Raw genomic sequence first — 10844 nt, forward strand, 5'->3', positions numbered from 1 at the left:
CCCTTTGATTATTATTCTACATTTCAATCACATGGGCCTCAGGGCTATTCTACTGGAGGTAAACAGTCTTCTGCCTTGGTCTGGAATATGCTCCCTTATCTTCTCTACCCCATAAAATCCTGGGGCTTTCTTCAAAGCAAGCAGATGTAATCTTCTACCTGATGTTTTTCTGAATCCTCCCAGTTGTCAGTGAAGGCCTCCTCCTGAAATCACTTTGCATATACTTCGTTATTTATTTATCTCTGTAGCCCCTTTGCTCTTCTAGGGGATGTAACCTCCTTCAAAACAGGGACTATTTCATTTTAGTTGTTGTGTCCACTGGGTGTAGCATAGTGGTTTGCACATAGTAAATGTTTAATAGGTGTTTGTTATACTTGATATGGTGGCACAGACCTGATCACTGCTGCTGGGAAGGCCAAGGCTGGTGGATTGCTTCAAGAAGGCTGTCTGAACTAAGGTGGCACCAAAATGGAGAACCCTCAGCATCTGGGGGGCAACTAGGCTGCCCAAGGAGGGACAAACCAGCCAAGATTGGAAATTTATAGACCAAAGTTCCCAAGCTGAACAGTAGCCAGATTGGGCCTATACGTGGCCAATGCACTCCCAAACTAAGGAAGATAGGGAGATATAGTCTCAAAGAATACTGAATCTTTTTTTTTTTTTGATTCAATAAACAAGAAATCCCTCTATGAAATCATCATGATCATGACGATCATGATTATCATCACAGGATAAGCAGGCCAAGCTTTCAAAGTATAAAGACTAGTCCAAGGAGATAAAGATCATAATGGGATAAGGTGCAGAGCATGTCATCCCTCTTTTTGAGTTTGCAACTGGAGTTTCCAACAATGCTTTCAATAAGCTTATAGAGGATGAATTATTTTATTCAACTGAAGAAAGCAGTGATTTTATCCACCTGTGCCATAGTGAATAAAACATTAAATAAAGAAAAATAATGGCAGGAGAACTGTTTGCCCCATGGCCATTTCTATTGGCCCATTGAAAAAATATGATAAGGATAAGTTAATAATTAGCATAAACCAAAATAATAGTCAACATTTATCCAATTCAATTCAATTCAATAAACATTTAAGTGCCTACTATGAGTCAGGCACTGAGCTAAGCACTGGGGATACAAGAAGAAAATCCCTGCCCTCAAAGAGTTTACAATCTAATAAGAGAGACAATATGTAAATAAATATATACACAGCAAGCTATATGCAGGATAAAGAGGAAATAAGTGAATGAAGACACTGGAATTAGGAGAGATTGGAGAAGGCTTCCTGTAGGAGGTGGTATTTTAGTTGTGTCTTAAAGGAAGCCAGGGAAGTCAGTGGTTGGAATCAATGAGAGACAATTTCAGGCATGGGGGACAACCAGAGAAAATTCTTGGAGCTGAGAGATGGAGTGTTTTATTTGTGGAATAGTCTGGGGGTCAGGATCTCTGCATTGAAGAGTCAGTGGCAGGGAGTAAGGTGTAAGAAAAATGGAAAGGTTGTTGGTCAGTTGTTTTTCTGTCTTGACCAACTCTTGTGACCCCATTTGGGGTTTTCTTGCACAGATACCGGAGAGATTTTCCATTTCCTTCTTCAGCTCATTTATGAGATGAGAAATTGAAGCAAACAGGGTTAATGGCTTGCCCAGGTTCACATGGCTAGTAAGTGTCTGAGGCCAGATTTGATCTCAGGAAGATGAATTTTCCTGATTCTAGGCTGATCACTCTATCCAATGCCCCACCTAAACAGGAGGCTGCTAGGTTATGAAAGGCTTTGAATGCCAAGCAGAGCATTTTGTATTTGCTCCTGGAGAAGATAGGCCACTGGAGTTTATTTATTCTGTGTGTGTGTGTGTGTGTGTGTGTGTGTATGTGTGTGTGTGTGCACACGCGCGCATGCGCCTGCATGACAGGATCAGATTTATGTTTTAGAAAAATCACTTTAGTGGCTGAATAGAGAATGGGTTGGATGAGGAAAGACTTGAGGCAGGCAGACCCACCAGCAGGCTACTATAGTAATCAAGGTGTGAGGTGATGATGGCTTGTACTAAAGTGGCGGCAGGGTCAGAGGAGAGAAGGGGGCATATTAGAAAGATGTAGCAAAGTTGAAATCAATAGACCTTAGGAACAGCTGAGATATGAGTGGTGGGGAGATAGTGAGGAATCCAGGATAACCCCTAGGTGGTGAGCCTAAGATACCAGGAACCCTCTACAGTAATAGGGAAAGTGGTGGTGGTGGGGAGATGTTAGGGGTAAAGATAACAAGTTCTATTTTGGACAGATTGAGTTTGAGATGCTTACAGGACATCCAATTTGAAATGTCTGAAAGGCATCGCACATAGAGATTGGAAGTCAGCAGAGAAATTGGATCGGGAAAGGCAGACTTGAGAATCATTAGCACAAAGATGATAATTAAATCCATGAGAGCTGATGAGATCACCAAGTGAACAAGAGGCAGAAGAAGACCCGAGGGACACTGATGGGTAGAAGGCAGGCTCTGGGGAAGTTTCCAGGAAAAGAGAGAGACAGAAAGGTCAGATTTTGTTGTCATTCAGTGGTTTTAGTCATATTTGACTCTTAGTGACCCCCATTTGGGATTTTCTTGGCAGAGATCAACTGGAGTGGTTTGCCATTTCCTTCTCTGGCTCATTTTACAGATGAGGAAACTAAGGCAAATAGAGTTAAATGACTTGCTCAGGGTCACATACCTAGCAAGTGTCTGAGGCTAGATTTGAATTCGGGATGATCAGTCTTCTTCTCTCTAGGACTGGTGCTCTATTTCGCCATCTAAATGCCAGGGAGGCTAGATAGGTAGGAGGAAAACCAGGAGAGGGTGGTGTTCTGAGAGAACCTAGAGAGAAGAGGCTATCAAGGAGCATTTAAGTGGCTATCCAATCTTTGTTTGAAGACTGACTATGAGTAGTCTCTTCCCAAGTCAGGCCATTCAACTTTTGGAAAGGCTTTGCTGATCTCATCTAAATCTTCTCCACAACATCTCTATTGCTCCTGGTTGCAGCCTCTTGGACCAAGAAGAACTAGTTTAATTCCTCTTCTACTGACAGCCATACAAAGATTTAAAGGCATCTAGCTTATTGCCCCAGAGTCTTCTCTTCTCACGGTTGAACACCCCTCTCCCCCTTTCTACAGCTGATCCTCATGGCATGATCCTGAATATCCTGAATATTTTCATTGCCCTCTTCAAAATTCAGTCCAGCTTGTGCTTGTCCTTCAATAAAGGTGGCTCCCAGAACTGAATACTATTACCCCAGTGGTGGTGGTTTTTTTTTTTTTTTAGTGAGGCAATTGGGGTTAAGTGACTTGTCCAGGGTCACACAGCTAGTAAGTGTTAAGTGTCTGAGGTCGGATTTGAACTCAGGTTCTCCTGAATCCAGGGCTGGTGTTCTATCCACTGTGCCACCTATCTGCCCTTAGTGGTGGTGTTTTAATTACCATTATAGCCTGGTAGGTAGACTGTTTTGGAGGCCAGTTCCTTTCCCCAAATCACATACAGTATCCCAAGCTTCTTGAGGTCACCAAGAACACAGTTGATCTGTAGTCCCCAAAGCACTTTTAACACCAACACATTTGTAGGACAGTAATCACTGGACTCTATAAGATTAGCCTGAAGCACTATACAGCCCTGAAGTGACTTCTGAATCAACAAATACTGAAATGCATTCCATAGTTTTAATATTGAATGAATTTCAGTGTGCTCTCTACCACTTGAATCTTCCCCACCACCCTCTTATGGTGCAAGAATGACAGTGGTGGCTGGTGGTGGGGGTCGGTGGTAGGTGGTTGGTGGGGTGGCGTTTTATCTGCTCCCAGAACAGGGCTTCTATTTTGGGTGGATAGAATTCAGGGTGTCTGTGAACTTGCATGGGAAGAATTGTATCTTTATTTCAATATCTTTAGTTTCTATTATATTTTATGCCTTCAAAAACATTATTGTGAGAAGGGGTCCAAAAACTTTCCCAGACTGCTCTAGGTATCCATGACACAAAATGCATGAAAAATTCCTGCCTGTGACCATCATCGTAGAATATCAGCATCCTCGAGATGGAAGGGACCCCATTAGTCCCTCCCCATTTGTTTCTCTAGAGAAACAATCTGTATGAAATAATAATTTTTGACTTTGATATATAGTGCCTTCTGGTTGGTGAAGTACTTCACATGTCTACACATGACCTCATTTGATCTTTTCAGTAGCCTTGTAACAAATGGGCTAAAGTTTTGTTATCTTCATTTCATAGCTGAGACATAATAGCTTCCTTCAACCTGGAGAAATGTCAAATGGGAAAAAATACAAAAGGAAGAAAAGGTTTTACTTGTTCTCTTTATTATTATTATTTTTTAACTTGTTCTCTTATACCTAAAGGGTAGAACTAGGGTGGGAGCTATAGATATGATTTTGTTGGATGTAAAGAAAACCTTCCTAAAAATCGGAGCTCTCCTAGGGTGCAGTGTGTTTGCTTAGGAGATTCTGGGTTCTCCTTCCTTGGAAATATCAAGTTAAAACTTGATAACCACTTATTAGATATGACATAGAAGGGGTGTTCATCAGCTGTAGTTTGCTGGCTGGTTCCCTTCCAGAGCTAAGCTTTTGTGATTCTGAGTTCAATGGGAATAGCCTCTCCCTCATTCTGCACTGCATACTTCATTCTAGTAGATGTTTCTTATTGTTACCTAATGCTAATATACCTAGCCTCACAGATAACAGAGTCATTAACACTTCAAAGCATTCACATAAATACTAGTTGAGAACTGGACCTTTAAGATCCCTTCAGATCTTCAATATAGGGCATTCCCTGCAGCTGCTTCTTAAATGAGTTCTTTGATAAGTTAGTCACTTTTCTTTTTTATCTATGTTAGGATTTAGAATTGGAGTTGGGTACCTCCAGGACATGTCACCTGGAATGTTGGAAATTAAAGAGACTGACTTCAGAAAGAACAGCTATCCTTTACTCCTTTCCTATGAACCCTACTCTAATTGCTCCAAGTTACTTTTATTTTTAGGTCTCAATAGCTAAGGAAATCTTGTCATTTTTTCCTTTGCTTCTTCCACAAAGATAGCTGATTTTTGGAACTTAGAGAATGGAGAACATATAAACTATGGGACTTCTTCTCTTGTCTTTCACTTTCTCCACTGGGCATCTAAGTAGAGTCACTGGTGAGTTGTAATTGGACACTGGACAAGTAGATATTAGAGGGTTGGTCATATTTGATTTACTTATCTCATCTGACTACAGTGGACAGGACCTTGGATCAAGGGCGCCTAGAATTTAGAGGACATCAATAGTATTTGCATTCCCTTCTCATGTAGAAATAGCTGAGCATAATAACATCTAGTTATGAAGAATCATTACGTAATATAGGAAGTAACCAGATAGTGCATTTCCTTTCTCAACTTGATTGGAGCCCTGGTGAGCTCCTCTGTGACCCAGTCTGCTCTAACCCCTCCCCAGGGTCTCTAGCAGTAGACTTGTGAAGCTCTTCAGTGTCACAAGGTCTCCTATGCTCTCATCCCCCAAACCATGGTTGCTAATGTCCCAGGGTCTTGCTGTACTACTCTCTCTCCCACTATGGGCTTTCCCTAAATCCATGCTTTCTCCTTAATGTCCTCCACACAAAATATATAGCCTTTATATGCCACTTTAAAGTTTGCAAAATACTTTACCTATGTCATCTTGCATGATCCTTACATCAACCCCGTGAGAGAGGTTATATTATTATCCCCATTTAGCAGATAGAGAGAAACTGAGCCTTAGAGAGGTGAAAAGATTTGAGCAGGGTTACACAACTAAGAAAATGGCTGAGGCAGGATTTGAATTCAAGTCTATCCACTCTATCCACTGCACCTTTTAGCTACTTCCCAATATGACTGCTCTTGCCTTGAATAGAGTGGAAGTGGGGTGAGATGAATTTGGTAACCATAAACTTTTTTAGTGGGATACCAATCAGTGGCTTTTATTGGAGGGGGTTGCACGTGGGGGTAGTTTGTCCCTGTCTTTGGTTAGTACCATCTGCAATAACCAAGCACAAACATATCTTTGCTTGACACAAGAGCAAGCAGGGTCCTCAGAATTGTTGGCATCAGCCTACTGCTGAACCCCACACCTCCAGGGAAGAGAATTAGATATCCTTAGCCAATTGATTTTAATGAACAGATCAGAAAGCATTTTGATCAGTGTATGTCTTATTTTTAAGTCAATGAGTAGGTTTACAGGACTGGAGAGGGCTCAAAACAATTCCTTTTCTCATTTTTAGGTGATGTATTAGATTGTTAACATTGACAGTGTGTACTCAGGGCAAAGCTATTCTTCACCCATAGGGAAGTCTAAATGAAAAGAAGCCTTAGTATCTATTTGTTTAGCACCACTACAGATAGGGGTGGAAAGCCTAGCACATTGGTCCTTGTTCAGTTTAAGTCAATTAAACCAAGATCTATTAAATTCCTACTGCTATAGGGATACTTCATCCTACTGTGGGAGGCACATTGGACAAATCTGATGGTTCATTGTACTCCTCTATGACTTTTTGGATATTCCACTATGGCTATCCTATAATCCAGGGATATAGGACAATTGACTCATTAAGTTTTGACTTAACACAAAACAAAGGTTTTAAACTTGGGGCACAATACCAGCTAGTGGATAGATTTCAGAGGGTCTCTAATTTTCAATGGGAAAAAAACCCATATCTTTATCTTCACTGATCTCTAACTGAAATGTAGCATTTCCTTCAATTATGAATTAAAACAACATTATTTTTAGAAGAGATCAATAGGTTTCTCTGGCCTGCTAAAAGGGTCCACAACGCAAGAATAGTTAAGAACCTCTGATAGAGAGTATTATATTTATTAAGTTATTAAAACGGCTTCCAACTTACCAGTCAGTTGGTATCACAGGAATGTGGTGTGTGCCATTTTCCTTGGATACTGCCCATCAATCTCTCTTGCTAATTAGCTGTATGACCTTGGGCAAGTCTCTTCCTGTCTTGATCCCAAGGTTTTTCTTTTTTGTGATGGAGGAAGGTTTGGACTTAAGATTTCTACTAGATATAACACTATGACACAATAGCTCTCTGAGAATCAGTTTATTTATATAGTGGGGATAGTATTACTACCTACCTAATGTGGTTCTTCTGAAGAGCTACTTAGATTATGTGTATGAAGTATTTTGGTAAAATGTAAACAAGCATTCACTCTCATCTCCATAAGCATCTTCAGTATTAAGTAGTATATGGGGTGTCCCAAAAGTCTGAGTGCACTTCAAAGCTATTCATAGCCTAATGAGTGAATTAAGCTATTGTAACTTAGTGCTGCAGTAAGACTTTTGGGACCCTCAGCTTATTATTGTTATAAGTCTGTTAAAGTTGGGGAGATATTAGGAAATGTACATTAGATACTATTGGAAGGCTCTCTCTAATATGTCCACAGGTCTTTTAAAGTTTTTCAGCTTGTTTGTCATATTTCCCCTTAGCTGAGATTTCATCTAAAAGCAACAATTTTTGTCGTTGTTTGTCCTTTGTTCTCAAAGAGGACCATGACATCAGGAAGTGGTCATGATTTGCAGTGAATTGGATTTAAATGAGGCAGGACTGTGCAAGGTCACTAGTCTCATTCTCTTCTCCAGAGTCATCTGGGTCCAATGGCAAGACATACATCGAGATGACTTGTAGATGGCCCCGGATGTTTAAGGCAATTGGGGTTAAGTGATTTGCCCAGGGTCACACAGCTAGTAAAGTGTCTGAGGTGAGATTTGAACTCAGGTCCTCTTGACTCCAGGGCCAGTGCTATATCCACTGTGCCACCTAGCTGCCCCAAAGGCAATAACAACAACAAAAGCAACACCTAGCATTGATATTGCATGTTAAAGTTTGCAAAGTATTTTAGATAGGTTATCTTATTTGAGTCTCACAACAACCCTTGGAGGTAGGTGATACTATTCCTTTTTTACAGATGGGGAAACAATGACTAAGAGAGGTTGAGTGACTTGTTCAGTCACATAGCTAGTAAATATCTTAGATGGTGCATGAACTCAGGTCTTCCTGATTCAAAGTCTAACATTCTCTCGACTGTCCCTCATGGCTGCCAAAGAAAGGAGATAGAATGGACGCCCTTTGTCCAGATGCATTTCTGAAGCAATGCATTGGAATTCAACTCATAAGCAACTCTTTACTAGAACTTTCATAGCCTCTTTGACGTCTTTATTCTGACAACTGTATATCAGGGGGTTCAACATGGGTATCACAGAGGCCACTTTATCATTCTCCTGGGATTCACTGGAAGAAGGCTGTAAATACATGTAAGAGAGTGTCCCATAGAAAATGATGATGGCTGTCAGGTGGGAGGCACAAGTAGAGAAGGCTTTGTGCCTCCCTGCGGCAAAAGGCATCCTCAAGATGGTAGCCAAGATGTAAGCATAGGAGAGGAACACAACCAACAATGTGCTTGACAGATTAAAACCCACAAAGACTATTAACAACATGACATTGACATCAATATTGGAACAGGAAAGGGCCAGAATTGGGGCATGTCACAAAAGAAGTGATTGATGGTGTTGGAATTACAAAAGGCCAATGAAAAGGCAAAGCTTGTGTGGACAGAGGCATTCAGGGATCCCATGAAATAGGATCCCATGAGGAGCTGGATGCAGGCCCTCTGGGACATGACCACTGCCTAGTGCAATGGGTTACAGATGGCCACATAAGGGTCTATGGCCATGGCAGAAAGGAGATAACATTTGATTGTGGCAAATGTAGCATAAACCAACAGTTGCACTAGGCATCCCGAGAAAGAGATAGATTTGTTGGATACCAGGAAGTGTAGTAACATCTTGGGAGTGATAGCAGAGGTGTAACAGGGGTCAACAAAAGCTAAGTCTTGGAAGAAAAAGTACATGGAAGTATGAAGGCGGGAATGACACTTGATGAGCAGAATCATACCAACATTACCCTCTAGAGACATCATAAGGATGACCAGGAACATAAGGAAAAGGATGTACTGCAGCTCTTGTCAAACTGCAAATCCCAGTAGAATGAACTCCATCACTCTGGTGTTATTTCCTTGTGCCATAGCTTTCATGTCATCAGAAGAAGAATGCAGAGAGAGGGACCAGAAGGACATTATTGACCCAGAACTAGGATTGAAATCACCTTTGGTCTCATGCTCTTATATTTTCTTTTTGAAAGGTGTTTTCTTTCTTTTTTTTTTTTTTGGTGGGGCAATGAGGGTTAAGTGACTTGCCCAGGGTCAAACAGCTAGTAAGTGACAAGTGTCTGAGGCCGGATTTGAACTCAGGTCCTCCTGAATCCAGGGCCGGTGCTTTATCCACTGCACCACCTAGCTGCCTTATATTTTCTTTCATATGCTAAGCTTGGTTTTATAAGGTTACCACAGGTTTGAATAAATGGAATTGTAGATAAATGTCAGAAAGAGAAATCAGTCTCAGTCTCTTACCTGTGTGACAACAGGAAAATTACTTAACCTTTCAGTCTTCGTTTCCTACATCTGCAAAAAAGGAGATTATGTCACCAGAATTCATTATCTCACAGTTTCCAGGACAATATCTTGTAAAATGTTGTGTTGTTTAAATGAGTTATTAAAATTCCCCCACTATTATTTGACATAGTTCTAGAAATTCTATCTTTAGCAATACAAAAGAGAAAAAAATTACAAGTATAAACATTGATAAAAGAGAGACAAAATATCTCAAGTTGAGGATGACAAGGTGTTATCCTTAGGAAACCTGAGAAAATCAGTGAACAACTAAATGAGACAATTAATGCTTTAGCAAGGTTGTCAGAGACAAAATAAATTCACAATTTTTTCATTATCTCTCAAAAACCAGGAACTTCACTAACATAGTCCTCACAAAAACTAGGAAGAAAGAATAATAAGAGAAATTCTGTTCAAAATATCTGCAAAGAGTGTTGAAAGGAGGAGAAAGGAGATATTCCAGCGTCATAAAATCCCCAAATATCCGGGCATTAACCTATTAATACACGGAGACAATTATAGAAACAACTATAAATACTCTCAATAGACCAAGGGAAAGAAATAATTGGAGAAAGATTCACTCCATATACAGCTCTAGTGATCTCTGTTCTACTGCCTCTGACCCCTGTCAGTTCTACCATTAAGTCAATCACACCTCTTCACTTCTCTTGACTTACACAGCCACCTAGTGACCTAATTCAGGCCCTCACTCTTTCTAGTCTGGACCTACAGTAATAGCTTCTCAATTAGTTTTTGCTGCCTCTAGAAGGTCTCCTCTTCGATCCTTCTCTTATGCCACTGCCAAAATAATTGGCTTAGAGGAGAGGTCCAACCCTGTTCCTCCTCTTAAGATCATTCAGTGGCTCCTGGTTGCCTCCAGTATACAAACTCCTTGGCCTGACATATTTAAGGTCCTCCACAATTGGGTTCAATCCTACCAATTCAGCCTTCTTTCACATATTTTACATTCCAGGGAAGCCAGATTGATAGCTTCTCCCCAAGTCAACCTTCCATCTTTCATCTCCAGGCATATATACCAGGCATTGGTGCCTGGAATATGCCTCATCTATATATTATCTTTTAGAATCCTAATCTTCTTTCAAGATTTATTTGACGTGCCAACTCCTCCATGAATTCCTCCCTGTTCTTTCTAGCTAAAAAGGTTCTTAGCCCTCCTTAATGCTTACAGCTCTTTGCCTGCATCTCATCAATTTCCCCACCAACCTCTACCTTCTGTAAGGTTATGGTTATATGACTACCATCAAGTATATCATGGTGTATACCACCTACAGAAGTAGGTGGTGATATTTGGTTGTCCAGTCGTTTTTGACTCTATGTGACTTCATGGAC

At 40.7% G+C, this 10844-nt stretch overlaps 1 pseudogene; it reads right to left on the reverse strand.

Annotated features, from left to right (window-relative positions):
- Window positions 1-8157: 8157 nt before the first annotated feature.
- LOC122732755 lies at window positions 8158-9071 on the reverse strand (annotated as a pseudogene).
- Between the last annotated feature and the right edge of the window lie 1773 nt (window positions 9072-10844).

Source organism: Dromiciops gliroides, chromosome 6 (assembly GCF_019393635.1).
Source record: "Dromiciops gliroides isolate mDroGli1 chromosome 6, mDroGli1.pri, whole genome shotgun sequence".
Taxonomy (NCBI): domain Eukaryota; kingdom Metazoa; phylum Chordata; class Mammalia; order Microbiotheria; family Microbiotheriidae; genus Dromiciops; species Dromiciops gliroides.